The sequence below is a fragment of the Oryx dammah genome, unplaced genomic scaffold, assembly GCF_014754425.2.
Source record: "Oryx dammah isolate SB20612 unplaced genomic scaffold, SCBI_Odam_1.1 HiC_scaffold_2, whole genome shotgun sequence".
Taxonomy (NCBI): domain Eukaryota; kingdom Metazoa; phylum Chordata; class Mammalia; order Artiodactyla; family Bovidae; genus Oryx; species Oryx dammah.
The window spans coordinates 177,909,393-177,922,112 of NW_024070186.1; the positions used below are offsets into that span (position 1 = coordinate 177,909,393).

At 44.2% G+C, this 12,720-nt stretch overlaps 1 protein-coding gene across 1 annotated transcript in view; it reads left to right on the top strand.

Annotated features, from left to right (window-relative positions):
* The first annotated feature begins 9,231 nt into the window (after positions 1 to 9,231).
* The window catches only part of SCNN1G (sodium channel epithelial 1 subunit gamma), a 30,475-nt gene continuing 26,986 nt past the window's right edge, over positions 9,232 to 12,720 (top strand). Inside the window, exon 1 of the mRNA XM_040257783.1 lies at positions 9,232 to 9,323. The gene's annotated coding sequence lies outside the window, so the exon portion shown is untranslated. The remainder of the gene's footprint in view (positions 9,324 to 12,720) is intronic.

The following is a 12,720-nucleotide window of genomic DNA, read 5'->3' on the forward strand; positions in this document are numbered from 1 at the left end:
GTTTCTCTTAAGAGTAATGGTTCAGTATTTGCTAATTCAGTGTTTGTGATGAATTTGTAACTTCAAGTGCAAATATCAAGAAAAACTTTATGTTTTTAGTTCTAAAGGTAATTTGACTGTGACTTCTCTTATCAGTCATGTGCTGGCTGGAGGAGGTCATTCACTATTTCATCCTTCTTGCAGTTTCCATCTCAAAGCTGCAAGTGGCATTTTGGGGGAGAGGAACATATCATAAGAGACCTCTTGCATACAGGGAGAATCCACAACTGCACCCATAGCTGCTGTCCATGGTGCTGATCATCTAAAGCAAGCGTGCTGCAAGAGAAGAAGCATCACAAAAATCATTATGAAATTTGCATGAGTAAACCTAAGGATCCTGTCCTCTACTCCTCCATGATCAAAGAGAATAGGTTTCCAAAACTGGGTAAATGAGCATGTATGATTAGAAACTCTTGATCCCATCCTTGTAACATCAACGTAACATCCACAAATACTGAGGAACACAGTACTAGAACCACAAGGAAACCTGGAAAGAGCCAAAGTTGGGAGCATACTTAATGATTACCATGGAGTTCCCACGCCTAGCCAGTCCTGTGTTACTGAGGACTAAGCTCTAGTATCAGTTTAACCAAGCCTTCTAAATCACTTCAGATTCTCCTCTAACTCTCCAGAAGATTTAAGATCTCCTGGTATTTCTCATGACTGGCTTCTTGAGTCCCCAAACCTTGATCCTCTAAAACCCAGAATCTTTGCAGACTGCATTACAAAAAATTTCAAAAAGCAGAAGCAAATTTTAGATAAATTGACACAACAGAGAAGACAGTGTTTCACTGAGACAATAATCAAGAGCAAGTGCCAAAGAAGGGGAAATTGGGGAAATTATGGAAGATTAGCTGTTTTGAAACCCAGAATTTACCTGAATTTTGCTTTCGGGAAAACAACCACTGTCTTACTCTCAAACCATGTATTTTGGGTAAAGATGATTCCAAACCTAAGCATGTGATCCAAGCCTAAGCCTATCAATGCATTCTCTATTCTAATCACAGCTTTCAGGTAGAGGTTGGGACATGCTTCAAGCAAGGTAATAAAGCCTAATTAGGACAATTCAGTAGTCGTGTATGGATGTGAGAGCTGGACCATAAAATGGCTGAGCACCAAAGAATTGATGCTTTTGAACTGTGGTGTTGGAGAAGACTCTTGAGAGTCCCTTGGACTGCAAGGAGTTCCTTAGTCAATCCTAAAGGAAATCAACCCTGAATATTCATTGGAAGCGCTGATGCTGGTTCTGGGAAAGATTGAAGGCAGGAGGAGAGAGGGATGAAAGGAAAAGATGGTTAGATGGCATCACCGACTCAATGGTGACTCCAGAGCAAACTCTGGGAGATGGTGATGGACAGGGAAGTCTGGCATGATGAAGTCTGTGGGGTCACAAAGAGTCAGGCATGACTGAGCGACTGAACAACATCAAGGACAATTCAAAACTAATTCTACAATCTATTCTGGAGCCACAAGTCTTGCTGGACTCAGTTATGTACATTAGAGACTGGAGCTAATGCAATCCTCTTATAATCGAACTGGACAGAAAATGGCATGAACACTGAGAAAGTACAGCCAAGACTTAATCATAGAAAAAATAGGTCCTGGTGACATCTTTTTGTGTGTGTGACATCTTTTGAATCCAGGCTTATGCTAAGCTGAAACCAAATTCCTCAGTATATGAGATAATTTGTTCCATCTTTAAACTAGTTCAGAGTTGTTTGTTTCAGATACTTTCAAAATACAGACTTCTGCTTAGATTACAAATAAGTACTAGAAGTGGACTAAAATATTTTAGGTGATGTATGATAAAATGTGAAATTCACGAAGGCTAAGTAAGTTGGATACAGGGCAGTGAAAACCCTTCTGACATAGCTAGGAAGTTGGGAAGCCTTTTCACCTGTTAGCAAAATGCTGATTAAACTCTCTTAAGGGGAAGGTTTTTATCAGCTGGCTCAGGAAGCATACCCTTCCTGAACAAATGATGGCAAGAGAGAAAAATGCTGTGGTTGGTGTTGAAGTGGGGGGCTCCTACCAGAATCATATAGCTATAAGCTAGGGGACTATGATTACCCAAAGGAAAATACAGGCTCTGTTGCCAGTAGAAAGTGGAATGAATTCCATGCAGGCAGGAGAAATAGAGTCCATCAAGAACTCTCCTGAAATAGTTGTCTTGTAAGTGCTTTTAATAAGTCCCCTCATAAGCATGTCTCTAGAGCCTTAAAGGATCTGATTAACAAAATGATGTTTCTTATACTAGAAAATGATGCTAACTTTTGTTAGAAGCATTTATGTCCCATGGAGAAAAAAATGTCGTAGAAGATTAATGTAACCAGATTTGCATTTCTTTACTATTATGAAAAGTAATGCTATTGGCCCAAGGTAAGTCAATGTGCAGAAACAGTATTCAGGTCACTGGAAGCTAGGGTTGGATTAAGAAATAAGAAAGATTGGTGTGTGTGTGTGTGTGTGTGTGTGTGTGTGTGTGTGCCCACGTGCACGTGTGTGTGTGTGCTTAGTCACTCAGTTGTGTCCCAATTCTTTGCAACCTCATGGACTGTAACCCACCAGGATCCTCTATCCATGGGGATTCTCCAGGCAAGAGTACTGGAGTGGGTTGCCATACCCTCCTCCAGGGGATCTTCACAACCCAGGGATTGAACCCATGTCTTCCACATTGCAGGTAGATTCTTTATTGTCTGATCCACTGGGGAAGCCCTGATTGTCTGTTATGTCACCACTTTTCATGAGCTCAGGTTGTGAAAGACGGCCTTTACTGGAGTTATTTGACATAAAAATAATGTTCTCCAGAAAGTCTGTAGATCCTGCATCTGGGACTGGATATGAAATACACTTTAAGGAGCAGAAGATGGCATCACCCTAACCAAGTAGATTGTTGGTTGAAACTCCTTTGATTTCTAGTGAGAGAAACTGAACTCAAAATATCTTAAGCAAATAGGCAATGTATTAACTAACATGACTGAAAAATTTAGAAGGTAAACCCAGCTTTGGGTTGTGTTAGGTCCTGAGACTCACATGTTATCATCAGGGCTGGAACACTTCCCATCTTTTAGCTCTCCTTTTCTTTTCTCTGGCATTGCTTCCAGGTCTCATGTGATTTTCCAAACACTTCTTAAGACTACATAGTCCTTTCTGCTACTAGCTCCAACAATAAAGAAAGTTCTCCTTTTCAGTCTTTCAGAAGACATCCTGTGTGGGCCTGACTCTCACTGGATTAAATTGGGGCCCATGCCCACTCCTGAACAAAACACTGTGACCTGTATGGTAAGATAAGCTGATTGGCCAGACCCAGAGCCAGAGGTGGGATCAATCCAGCTTGAACCACAGTTCAAGTATTAGGAAAGGAGGCTGAGTTGTTCTCCAAAGGAAATTCAGGATGTCCCCAGAACAAGAGGAGATAAATGTTGATTGAAAAATAGAAGAAACAGATGACCACCACACCAGTGCTTTGGGCAAGCAAATCTATAAAATCTGTGCATTTAGGGGACAATGTGTGCGCATGCACGCTCAGTTGACTCAGTCATGTCCAATTCTGTGTGACCCCATAGACTGTAACACACCAGGCTCCTCTTTCCATTGGACTCTCCAAGGCAAGAATACTGGGGCGGGTTTCCACGCCCTCCTCCAGGTGGTCTTCCCGACCCAGGGGTTGAACCAGTGTCTTCTGCAGCTCCTGCATTGCAGGCAGATTCTTTTTTTAACCACCGAGCCCCTGGGAAGCCCAGGGGACAGTGTAGCAGTACTGTTAGTCTCTCAGTCATATCCAACTCTTCGAGACCCCACGGAATATAGTCCAGCCAGGATCATTTGTCCATGGAATTCTCCAGGCAAAAATACTGGAGTGGGTTGCCGTTCCCTTCTCCAGGGGATCTTCCAAACCCAGGGACTGAACCTGGGTCTCCTGCATTGTAGGCAGATTCTTTGCCATCTGAGCCACCAGGGAAGCAGGCATCAAGGAAGCAGGGGAGTCTTATCTAAATGTATCTTTTCCTAAGTGGCCTAGAAGCAGTACTACTAACTCAAAAGGAAGTGTTGGTTCACTTCATTTTAAGATTTCGTCTTTACTCATAGCCACATGCTCTGAAAATTGCCCATTCTCCCATAGTGGTGGACATCTGCTGTCATATTTAATCCTACTCTCATGCTGCTGGCTTATTGGACATGAAGACACCTGACCCCCAAAATCTAGCTCATTGGCATAATAGTGGCCAATCAAATTCTTCATGGGCTCCCCTGAGACTGAGAGGGGTTGAGGAACTTAAAAAAAAAAAAAAAGCCCACAAAATCTTCCTTTTGAGAGATCCAGAAAGTTCCTGGTTCCCATTCTCCTGAGGCCTTATTTATGTTTCTTTGGCTCCTATTTAAAAGAATTCTGCCTGCATCATTTAATAATTTCTTGGTTTTGCTGATACTAATTTAAGTCTATTTCTGTTCATTAAAACCAATTGACTTTACTGAGACTAATTCCACTCACAAGGTTTCTAGTATCATTGAGAAAGGAGTAGCTGGTTTTGAGTGTAAGCAATTTTACTCTTCTCTGAACTTGGCCCCTGTGGTTGCATTTTCCAAGCTCTGAGTTCTGGCTACTGAGCCTAACACTAGTCCCAGTAGTCCTGAGATGCTTGGGTAGTTCAAAACTTCTGTGTGAGTGAAATTATACCAGTTATCAATTGCCACAGCAATGTTGAATGACTGGTGCAGCTGGAATCAGCTGGGGAGGGGAGGAAGTATTGCAGTCTTCCTGATCTTGATTGGGCCTGTCATATTGAAAAATAACAAAGGAAGTGGGTATGAGGCATTTGGGATGATAGGAAACACTGTGATTTAAAATAGGGCAACCAGGGAAGTTGTAGCTGATAGAATAATAATAATTCAAAAACTTGAAGGAGGTAAGGGGATAATCCATGGAATTATCTGAATGACTGTGTGTGTGTGTGTGTGTGTGTGTGTGTGTAGAGAGAGAGAGAGAGAGCAGTTCAGATAGAGTGGACACCTGTCACAAGACCTGAAACAGGAGTGTGTCCATCATATACAAGAAACAATCGGAGGTCAATGAGAAAGAAGCAGAATAAACCAGAGTATAAGCCACAGGAGATAAAGGAAGTTTGATAACAGGTATCAGGTCATGGAGAACCTTGTAGGTGTCATGAAGACTTTGGCTTTTACCCTGAGTGAAGTAAATAGCCACCAAATGGATTTAAACAGAAGGTAATATGATATGGCTCATATAAGAGCATCTCACTGGGTAGTGTACTGACATCAGGCTGTAGAGGATGGACCCATCCAGACTAGTTGGGAGGCTATGGCAACGATCCACAGGAGAAAGATGATGGATTGGAGCACAGTGGTGGCCCCAGAGGTAGTGAGAAGTAGACTGTAGATACATTTCATAAACATGCTTTCAGGGGGGAAAGAAGTGGCTTATGGTCTAATAAGGGCTTCCCAGTTGGCACTAGTAGTAAAGAACTCACTTGCCAAGACAGGAGACAAAGAGACACGGCTCCATCCCTGGGTTGGGAAGATCCCCTGGAGCAGGACATGGCAACCCACTCAAGTATTCTTACCTGGAGAATCCCAAGGACAGAGGAGCCTGATAGGCTACAGTCCACAGGGTGGTGAAGAGTCAGACATGACTGAAACGATTTAGCACACATGCATGCATGGTCTAATGATGATAGAGTTGTTTCAGTTTTTATAACTTTGTTAACCATGCCGCCTTATGCAAGCACCTTGAGAGAAGGCTTGCAGTCCCATGGCCTAGGAAGCGAGGGGCTTCTCTCCATCTCAGCCGTCCCAAGGATGTTTTGTCATCCTTCATGTGGGACTTGGAAGGATGAAGCTTGGTCCTACTCACAGCAAGATTCTCATGCAGCCTTGTGGGTAAGTGTGTAGGTTTTGTATTCTATAAAGCAGACTTGGATGCAGATATTGGCTCCACCACTTACAAATGGTAAACTTCAGCTTTCTGAGTCTCAGTTCCTTCATCTGTAAAACTGGGGTAATAATAATTCCATAAGCAGAGACAGTGATAGCATAGTAGAAAAACAAAAGTCACAACTGAATTCAGGGGGAAAACCAGACACAAAAAGACACACATACTGTGTGACTCTATTTACATGAAGTTTAAGAACCAAGAAAGTGAATCTATTATTTGCCCTAAGAAATGCTGGCTGGCTGTGGTAAGTGAGTAAAAATGGGCTGAGGGAACTCTCTGGGGCAATGTGCTATATGTTGATTTGAGTGACGCTTACATAGTGCATATATTTACCAAAATTCATGGAAACCAGAAAACCTGTATATTTCATTGTATATACATTTAACTTGATTTTTAAAGAGAAGGCAATCTAGCCTAAATTAACTATATCCACAATTGCACTTATCTCACACGCTAGTAAAGTAATGCTCAAAATTCTCCAAGACAGGCTTCAGCAATACGTGTACTGTGAACTTCCAGATGTTCAAGCTGGTTTTAGAAAAGGCAGAGGAACCAGAGATCAAATTGCCAACATCCGCTGGATCATCAAAAAAGCAAGAGAGTTCCAGAAAAATATCTACTTCTGCTTTATTGACTATGCCAAAGCCTTTGACTGTGTGGATCACAATAAACTGTAGAAAATTCTGAAAGAGATGGGAATACCAGACCACCTGACCTGCCTCTTGAGAGATCTGTATGCAGGTCAGGAAGCAACAGTTAGAACTGGACATGGAACAACAGACTGGTTCCAAATAGGAAAAGGAGTACGTCAAGGCTGTATATTGTCATCCTGCTTATTTAGCTTCTATGCAGAGTACATCATGAGAAACGCTGGGCTGGAAGAAGCACAAGTTGGAATCAAGATTGCCTGGAGAAATATCAATAACCTCAGATATGCAGATGACACCACCCTTATGGCAGAAAGTGAAGAGGAGCTAAAAAGCCTCTTGATGAAAGTGAAAGAGGAGAGTGAAAAAGTTGGCTTAAAGCTCAACATTCAGAAAACCAAGATCATGGCATCTAGTCCCATCACTTCATGGGAAATAGATGGGGAAACAGTGTCAGACTTTAGTTTTTTGGGCTCCAAAATCACTGCTTTGGTGATTGCAGCCATGAAATTAAAAGATGCTTGCTCCTTGGAAGGAAAGTTATGATCAACCTAGATAGCATATTCAAAAGCAGAGACATTACTTTGCCAACAAAGGTCCATCTAGTCAAGACGATGGTTTTTCCAGTGGTCATGTATGGATGTGAGAGTTGGACTGTGAAGAAAGCTGAGTGCTGAAGAATTGATGCTTTTGAACTGTGGTGTTGGAGAAGACTCTTGAGAGTCCCTTGGACTGCAAGGAGATCCAACTAGTCCATTCTAAAGGAGATTAGTCCTGGGTGTTCTTTGGAAGGACTGATGCTGAAGCTGAAACTCCAATACTTTGGCCACATCATGTGAAGAGTTGACTTATTAGAAAAGACTCTGATGCTGGGAGGGACTGGGGGCAGGAGGAGAAGGGGACAACAGAGGATGAGATGGCTGGGTGGCATCACTGACTCGACAGACGTGAGTTTGAGTGAACTCTGGGAGTTGGTGATGGACAGGGAGTCCTGGTGTGCTGCAATTCATGGGGTCGCAAAGAGTCAGACACGACTCAGAGACTGAACTGAACTGAACTGATAGTGACATAGATCTGATTTTAAGTGTTATTCCTGATTTCAACTAGCTCCAAATCTTGTAAAAACATTTTTTTATTTTTATGAAACGTTTTATATTTACATGTATATATATACCTATATGTATATGGCTAAGCATTGAATAATTGATGCTTTCAAACTGTGGTGCTGGAGAAGACTCTTGAGAGTCCCTTGGACTGCAAGGAGATCAAACCGGTCAATCCTAAAGGAAATCAAACCTTAATATTCATTGGAAGGAGTGATGCTAAAGCTGAAGTTCCAGTACTTTTGCCACCTGATGTGAAGAGAGACTGATTGGAAAAGACCCTGATGCTGGGAAAGACTGAAGGCAAAAGAAGAGGGCAGCAGAGGATGAGATAGTTGGATAACACCAGTTCAATGGACATGAGCCTGAGCAAACTTCGGGAGATAATGGAGGACAGGGAAGCCTGATGTGCTGCAGTTCATGGGATCACAAAGAGTCAGAAACAAATTGGTGACTGAACAACAGAATATATGTGTGTGTGTGTGTGTGTGTGTGTGCGTATAAAACAAGAAAAAAACAAATGAAATTCACTTGTAAGCCTACCCCAAGAGATAATTTCTTTTTAAATATTTCGATATATATATTCTATGCATTGTTTTGTAGCCTGCTTTTTTCTCTTAACTGTCTTTTTTGTTGTGCGAATTAAACTGGGTGAATACATTGTCAGAAAAAAATACACTAATAGGATTTTATCTCCCCAAAATAATCAGAGATGAACATGATATTTTACAGAATAATTTACATTAGTAAAAAATTGGAGACGATCTTGAAATATATCAAAAGATCAATTAAATGATATGTGAGTGGAATACTTAGGTAAATGTAGTTATTGGCAAGGCAAGTTACATATACTATATCACGAAGTGAAAAAAGTGCAGACCGCTTCTCCTCTCTGCACCTGTTCCTTCTCTTGTCAATGGGGCTGTGACAGAGCTGTCCCTATGGTCCCTCCCAGTTGTAATCTTCCAAGCTCATTTCTTGTAGTTTTCAGCGTGAGTTCCTAAAAGAAAGAAAAAGACAGCTGAAGAGACTGGAAGATGAGCGCCCTGCCCTAACATCCCTGCTGCCCAGGTGGGCACCGAAACGCCCTCAGATTCCATCCAGGTCAGGAGGAAGCCGGGGACAGGAGGCTACTTGGGATTTCTCTGGATGCTGGGGCCGGGAGGGTGCCCAGCTGGACCAGAATGAAAGGCGCTGGGCAGTAACAGGGCGACAGGAGGCGCTGCGAGAGCGTGAGGAGCAGGATGCAGAGTGGCCTCAGGGCGGCAGCAGGCACAGCGCCGTGCCACCTGGAAGCACGGCGCGGGACGGGCTGGGGTGCAGAGCGCCCTCGGGATGGCAGGGGGCGCTGCAGAATCGTGGCCGACTCTGGGATGCCGCAAGTCCCCCGGCCGCTGGGGAAATACACCTGGGCAGGTGGGGGGGGGGGGGCCGGTGGGGGGGGGGGCTCCTGGGGGCGGGGCCCAGCCCACAAGAGCCTTGGCGGCTGCGGCTGCGGGATGCTCTCGCTGTAAGAGGAGCGGAACAGAGCGTACTCGGATCGCGCACACGCTAACCGCAGACACTTCCGAACCGAGTGAGGTGAGCCCAGCCGAGTTGGGTCGGGAGTTTCAGGCACCGGAGCGGCCGCGGTGAGCTTCCGGACGCTGGTCGGGCGGTAGACGCGGAGTGGGCATCATCAGCCCGGGGCTGCCTTCGGGTACCGGGGATGCTCGGACTCCTTCCCAAATAAATCCATTCGGTCTAGCGCTCTGCTGTCTGCCCACGCGGTGGCCGGGGGCGGGGGGCAGAGCTAGAGCCGGAGGCGTTACTGATTTATTCAGAAACTGGGTCCAGGGGTTCGGGGCTGCGCCCCGCCCAGTCTCTCCACCCGGCACTTGCTCATTCCTTTCTTGGCCTCAGAGAGACGCGTGGACCTGACCGCGGTCTTTCCTTCCCCCCTGCGGAATGTTTTCTTTAGGGTGGCTGTGGTTGCAGAAAACAGCAAACACTTGAAGCGAGTTGGTTGGGTTCTCTGCTGCGGCTTCAGCCCTGGCTGCCCTGAAGCAGACGTGGCTTCGGGCACAGCACCGGGTCCCTCTGCGCGTGGAGGTCAGGGGCTGCAGAGTCGCCAGTGAGCGCGGATCTGGCGCCCAGAGCCCGAGGTTCGGGTTCCATCACTGAGATTTGGGGGACAGTCGAGGTCGGGAATGGGCGAGAGGGGTGTAGAAGAGAATCACGAGGGACCCCGGAATTCCAGAGAATTATTTTAATCCTTCTACCTGTGTGGCACTGGACAAGTTGCCTAAGCTCTGCACCTCAGTTTTCTTCTCTGTGCCTGCTCAAGCTCAGTTGTGTCTGACTCTTTGTGACCCCATGAACTGTAGCCCGCCAGGCTCCTCTGTCCATGGGATTTCCCAGGCAAGAATACTGGAGTGGGTTGTCATTTCCTCCTCAGTAAGGATTAAATAAGGTAATGCGTGAAAAGACTCTGAGGAGAAAGCTTGAGAGTAAAGGATCAATAAATGAAAGCTGGTATTATTTTTGTTGTTCTTGCTGCTGTTGCTGTTATTATTATTTGGGGAGTAGTTTGTAGTTCAAGGCTCCTAGTTTCAGTTGCAATTCCGCCATTCTCTAGTGTGACCTTGGGCAAGTTGCTTAACTGCTCAGCGTCTCTGTTTCACTTGTATCATGGAGAAAATTGTGGTGCCTATTGCCGAAGATAGTTGTAGAAATTAAATGAGCTAATACTTGTAAAGTGCTTAGAAGAATGAGTGCCGGGTGTCAGTTACTAACTTTACCACAAGGGCATCATGTTTAATCAAGCAATATAACCTAAATGTAGCTACAACCTTGCTCTGTAGCAAACCTTATTTTGCTCAGAAGTTGAACTATTATATTATTTGTGTGAAGATGTATATGTTTTATGATGAGCAAGATGGGTTCCCGTCTTTCACCTGCAGTTTCACTGACATTGGTGGCTGACCCACTGGGGTCAAAGCAGTCCTAGGAAAGGGACTGATGAGATAGAAGGACCCTAGGAGTTGTCTTTAGTGAGAGGACAAGAAGGTTTGATGACAGAATCTTCCAGAATCACAGTTTCTGTGGAACATTCACAGAGGAGAAAATCTTCCCTGGGTTGCAGTTTTATTTGATACAAAATTGTACCTGGACCTAGGTTTCTAAAACAAACTCTTGCAAATTTTTGCTTTTGAATTGTAGGGAGAGAGGAGGTCAGGATGGACAATATTTAAAATGATAAAACACAATAAATCACTTTCCTCTTGCCAAGAGGTTTATAGCATAATTTTGAAGGTCAGAGACTACAGCAAGATCAGATACATCTGTAAAGGCTTAGAGTGGCTGGGTGCCTCTGGACATCTTATCTCCCCTGCAACACTCTGTATCCTTCTGTCATAAACCTGAAACTCACGGACACCATAAACTTGAAGGCCTCCCAGCTTGGCCCAAGCTCCCAATTTTGGACAATATCCCATGGGTTTAGGGTAGAGAAAAAGTGAGTGCTCAAGTCCAGAATCCTGAAGAACAAGATGGGGTAAACTACAGTCTTTGTCTGGTGGGGTGGGGCGGGGAGGGTTGGGGTGGGGGAGCGGGGAGCATGGGGATTACACTGTATATCCTACTCCAAATTATAGTATATCCTAATTTGTCTCTGTCACCTATGGTAGGCACAGGAGACAAGAGTTTCCATATACCCCTCCCCAATGCCAGTGTTTACTAATACCAATGTTAGGAAGCGATTGTATTAACTACCCAGATTTTGAAAAGTAAATAGCTCAGGATCCCATCTTTAGTTCCAGGAACTGCTAATTAACTCATGAGGAGGGGGCAGCACCCAGCACAGTACCAGTCCCCTCAAGGCATATACCATGGTGATAAAGGTTGCAAGGTTCCAACCAAGTGCCTCCACTTACTAGCTGTGTGATTTTGCACAAGTTACTCCAACCTCTCTGAGCTCATTTTCCTCATCAGTAACCTGGAGGTAATAATAGTATGCCTACCTTATGGCATTGTTGAAACATGAACTGAAGTATATATAGATAGATTTGGGTCTATCTGTATATAAATCTATATAGGTAGATCTATATAGATAGATAAATAGATCTATAGATATATAGATAGATTTATTATGTATGTTCTATATGAAGAATGAGACTGTACACATTTATGAGACTAGTGAGACTATATATTATTTTAGTTCATATCTTAAAAGATGGTTATTGCACAGTGTAAAGCTTCTGTAATTCAGATACGTCGTGTATATTGATGAATGTGGTAATTTGCTTTTCAACACTCTTCCCCAGACAAAGCTGTTATAAAATCAAAGTGTATTCTCCAAATCAGTGGTATGTTAGAATAAAGGAAATCTGGCACAATGCCTGGCAAATATTAAGTGGCCAATATTTATAGGCTATTATTGTATTATTGTATCAGGTGCTCTAGAAACACTAAGAGCTTGACTATAAAGAGAAAAAGTGAAACAGAAGTGAAACAGAAACACTCCACTTGCAGTAAAGCAGCTGAGAAAAGCTCGAGAAGCTACAGCTGGTCTGGCAAGGGACTGAACGTGATCTAGTGTGGCTGCCTGGAAATTCTCTTGGCAGATTTTATCTGTTAGAATCGATTCACAAGGCACTTGCTCTGTGCCAGATGCTGAGGTCAGCACCAGGGGGGCAGGACAAGGTAGGAATGATGCCCTCAAGGAAGGCAGGCTAATGGAGGTGATAAAATCAGGCCTAGGCTGTAAGCTCATGATGGAGCTTGATAAGAGGGGAGTGGAGTCTGATGGGGTGGGGTTGTTCCAAGCACCCAGGAGAAAGGTCTTTCAAACTCATGGAGTCATTTTCATGTTAAGCTTTACCCAGCCCCTGCATCCACATGGCTTGGCCTGGGGGCTGCCCTGGGAAGCAGGCAGAGAGGGAGGCAGCTGTGGTGGCCCCAAAGCAAATATCCTGGAGCAAGGGCCAAGGCCTCAGAA